Here is a 4956-nt window from a genome sequence, read left to right on the forward strand (position 1 = left end):
CTGCACCACGATTTACCAGTAGGATTACATGATTATGACGACAACACTCATGTTTTCATGGGGAGAAAATTGAAAGTTATTTTAGGGGAAGGTTTTCACGATCAGTATATGATACATGACACGATGACCTCTTAGTTCTAAGCTCCTAAAAACATAACAAGAAGTAATATCCTAGCTTAAGGTCGCGATTAAGAATCTACTAGTAGGCTACTTACTAAGTTTTACTCACTCCATGTTTATCAACCTATACATCATGGGCTCCAACGATCCAAGATTAACCGGTTAAACTCATTAATCTTGTTAACCAACATTCGTTAACTACTAGGACATTCCACTATAGCCTAGTAGTTGCACTCCCCTCACTATAGATATATTTTTGTCCATTTGATATAACCATGATTAGTAAGTCGATCCTTCACAGGTTGTTCGTAACTAGAGCTGGGTCAATTTACCGTTTTACCCCTGAAGTTAATTCTTGTTTCTTATGTTTCACTGATCCTCTAATGAACAATTGGTTTGTGGTCCAACCAGTAAATCGGATCCCTCCCAGGTCAATGAGAGGGTGGGACCCCTTGTTCAAGACATGAAGTCAGTATTTAAGGGAACTACCTCTCCAGGTCAATGAGAGGGTGGGACCCCTTGTTCAAGACATGAAGTCAGTATTTAAGGGAACTACCTCTCTTCTATCCCTAATAGTGTGTAGGAGTGAATTCCATCTTGCACCCTACGTCCCCAGCCATTTACCCTCTTACCCCTAAAATGGGAGGCCTATTGAGTCGGCAAACTTGAGCCACTCTCACCCATGCAAATCTAAGGATAATTCCGAATAAACAGGAGTTCATGGTTAGCTCAGGATTCAGATCGAGTTACCTAGGTCATCGAATGAAAAGAAAATCAGTCTCAACAGTAAACGACATTATAAAGTGAGAGTAATTTTCTTCATGGTCTGATCTTATGCAATACTCATTACATAGGACACGCCCATTCACTTGTCTGCACATGTACAATTTAGTGATCAAATTGTTTATATCATATACAAAAGTGGGCCGCATCCATAGTGTCCCCAGAATAAGGTACTCAGTCTTATCCTTATATTATAGATCATTTTCACTATATACTTGAACTTGATCAACTCTTATGTCTCTACATATAGTTCAGGTAATCATACTATAGCCCGAGTGTTCTTAGTTTATTGGATTTAGATTAATGATCGTAAAGTTCACTTTATTCAATAACAATCTTTACTGAATAAACAACAATTATAACTTGATTGAAAATAGAATATGTTTTTGTTTACAAACTTGAGTTTTAGGACATAAAACCCAACAAACTCCCACTTGGAATAAAACTCTAGTGGGGTTTTATAATGTTGAGTAGAGAGAAAGACATAAATACAATAAACTAGGGCATCACATACTCATGCCTTTTCTCCCACTTGCCCTAGATTACATAACTCGTAGTCCTAGACTCACTAGGTGCCCTACATACACTTTAGCCGTGAGGGGCTCTGAAAATGGATCAGCAATGCTGTGCTCTGAAGCTATCTGTGTGACGATCATATCTCCTTGTTGCAAAATCTCCCTTATGAGATGATATTTGCGCTCAATATGTTTTCCTCGCTTATGACTTCTTGGTTCTTTTGAATTTGCAACTGCTCCACTGTTATCACTATAAAGAGTGACGGGAAGATGCATATTTGGAACGACTTCCAAATCAGTTAAGAACTTCCTAAGCCATACAGATTCTTTCGCTGCTTCACAAGCAACGAAATGTGTTCATATAACACATGCGTTAGCAATTTGGATCTTAGGCACTTTCAGAACATCAATTATAGTAAATAACTAGCATGTTCATAAGTATTAAAATTTAATGAGTTTGAATACTAACCTTTTGTACTTCAAATTCCTTTTTCCTCACGAACCGGTTTTGAACCACCACTAGTGTCTTCTCCACTATCCTCCGGCCTTAGAACGGGATTGTGAAATCCGGTGAGTGACTTAAACTTGGGAGAGAGTTTGTATATATGAAGAGAGTATTTGTGAGTGATTTTTCTCAAGGTTTTTCACCAACAAGAACCACCTTCCATGTACCATGATCACTCTATTTATAGAGTCATGTTTGCATGTTCATGCAAATTTGAGATCACCAACTTTTGACACTCAAAATTCCACTCAAATTTGTGGGATTTATTTGGCAAACGTTCAAGTTTGGTTAAACCAAATTTTGACATCTCAAAATTCCATTAACATGGATTCTTACATTAAATGAAGTCAACATTTTGACTTTCTTCATTTTGATTCAAGAATCAATTTGAATTATTAATTTCAAATTAAAGTAATATTAAATGATTAATTAAACTATTTAATTAATATTTAATATTAATTCAAATGTCAATCCCAATTTAATTCCGACATATATTTGATTAAGATATTTAAATCTTATTTAAATATCACAGATTCTCTCTCTTTTTATTTAATTCGTAAATAAAACAAAAATGCGGTTAACCCATGACATTATGTATCAATCTAGGTTCATCAATAATCCATGTACCAAGTACCTAGAATTATGTGAATAACATGTTAAATAATTTGCTAGGATCCATACCCATAAGTAACCATTATCTGCCTTTACGATGTGTACTAAAAGGCCCCTATTCCTCGTTAGGTAGGATGTCCTGCAATATGTATCATGAGCTGGATGTTATGATAGGCCTACCTTTCTTATCAGCTAAACGAGATGTCCTGCACCACGATTTACCAGTAGGATTACATGATTATGACGACACCANTGACGCTTCCAACTGACCCTTCTCTTCATCCGCATAGATGATATTTCTATGTGAACATGTGTTGCTTCACTGGTTTGTTTTTGTCTCCCTTCTTTAGTATCAGACCTTGTTTTTTGTTTCACCTGGTAGGGATAAATCCATTATCTGACCTTTTTTTTCGTCGTGGTGTTCATGTAGTGGCAACAAGGTTTTTATTGAGGTTGGCTCACTCAAGCTCCCCTTTGTGTTTCAGCAGGACGTTCATTCCTAACACGACGTCGAAGTCATCCATTTCAACTATCACTAAACAATTTGCCAAGTCCAAGGCTTCAGCTTGATTAGAGTTCTCGTTGTGACTCTTAAGACAGACAAAGCTTCCAATTTGATGGCGTTCATCTTTCCTGTATCTTGATGCCAAAGGATGTTAAAATATTTTGCATCGGTCTCCATCATGAGTTGTGGGTGGCTCTAGAGTTGACAATGGTGTTTCTTACTACTTTGTGCTTTATCCAGACCTCGACATACATAATATATATATATATATATATATATATTATATATATATATATATATTCATTTAATTATAAGACATATGGTCCATGGAAGAATTGTAACTCTTATACTCATTAATATTATAATGGCTACTACGTAAATTATAACTTAAAGTTGATAATTGATGTTCAATTAGCCAACCTTAAATTTGTAATCATTGTGGGGAGATTGAAATTACAACGGAAGTAGCTTAAACTCCTAGTACGTTAGATGAAGTTGGTCTCTTCTAATAAAACATGAAATTCTCTTTAATATCATTAATACAATTATGATTCATATTGAACCTACCAAACATGAAATTAAAACTGCATTCAATTTAACTCAATTTATTGTCATCTTGAATGACATGTAGGATATATTCTTGATTTAACTTGATATTTCATATTAGTTAAGTTTTTTTTTTTTGCAAAATCACAATTAGACAACAACAAAGATGAACTTGGTATGTTTATTATTTTAAAGAAAATTTCTTTCTCCATCTTATTCCTAATAACTCTTCAACTAAATTCATATTATGCTAAGAAACAAATTTTTTACTCACAAGAAGTAAAATATGCAACTTTAACTAAAATTTCATCGAAACAAATTTTATTGCCATACAACATAGATGACAATTATAGCCTTCAAACAAAAACTAGAGTAGTTGTGGTGAACGGGATAGAAACTCTAGTGTTCATCCATAATATACAACCACTACCTAAATTATGACCTATAAATTTGAAAACATAAGTTGTAGTTGAAAATTACATAAAACAATCCCCTAAATCCAAGAACTTTGTGTCCAATTAGTCAATCCTAAAGATAGTAACTAACATTGAGTAATTGAAGCTCCACATGAAGTAATTTAAAGTTCTAGTTACTTAACTAAAGTTTATCTCGTCTTTAATGAAACATGAGTTGCACTTAAGTTCATGAAATATGTACCGACTCCAACTCTGAGTACTATTAATGCAATTATATTTCATATGAGTTTGCCATAAATCAAACTATGGTACATTCAATACAACTTTATTTTCTTGTCATAGGAAGCAAAATAGAAGAATTAAATCAAACAAACTGATGAACTGAGTCGAATAAATCCAACCCAACCCATACTGATTAGTTTGATTCATTTGTTGGGTTGTAGTTTATTTGAACACTTGCATATTAGAACAATTCAATATTACATGTCTTACTTACAAGTAAAATACTAGACCATCAACTTTTTGTTTTATAGTCCAACAATGCTCAAGAAAATAGATTTCAAACTTGAGAGAAAAAAAATATAATGAGTTAAAAATGTTGCAATTTTTTAGAAAGGGCATTTAGTCTAGTGGTATGATTCTCGCTTAAGGTGCGAGAGGTTCAGAGTTCAATTCACAAAAGAATTCAATGAGGCCTAACCCAAAGGAATTCGTTGCAATGCACTACTTATATAAATTTCATGTATTAAGGCACATAGACTAGCAACTAAGAATTATAGATCTGCTACAAAAGACATTTGGTTTAGTGGTATGATTATCGTTTTGAGTGTGAAAGGTCTCAAGTTTGATTCTTAAAATGCCCCCAACAATATTATATCAAAATGAATTATGCAAGATAATATGATTTTAAATGTGGCCACATAGGTTATCTGTTATCACAATCCCGGAAGATGC

Source organism: Cucurbita maxima, unplaced genomic scaffold (assembly GCF_002738345.1).
Source record: "Cucurbita maxima cultivar Rimu unplaced genomic scaffold, Cmax_1.0 Cma_Scf00482, whole genome shotgun sequence".
In the NCBI taxonomy this organism is placed as follows: domain Eukaryota; kingdom Viridiplantae; phylum Streptophyta; class Magnoliopsida; order Cucurbitales; family Cucurbitaceae; genus Cucurbita; species Cucurbita maxima.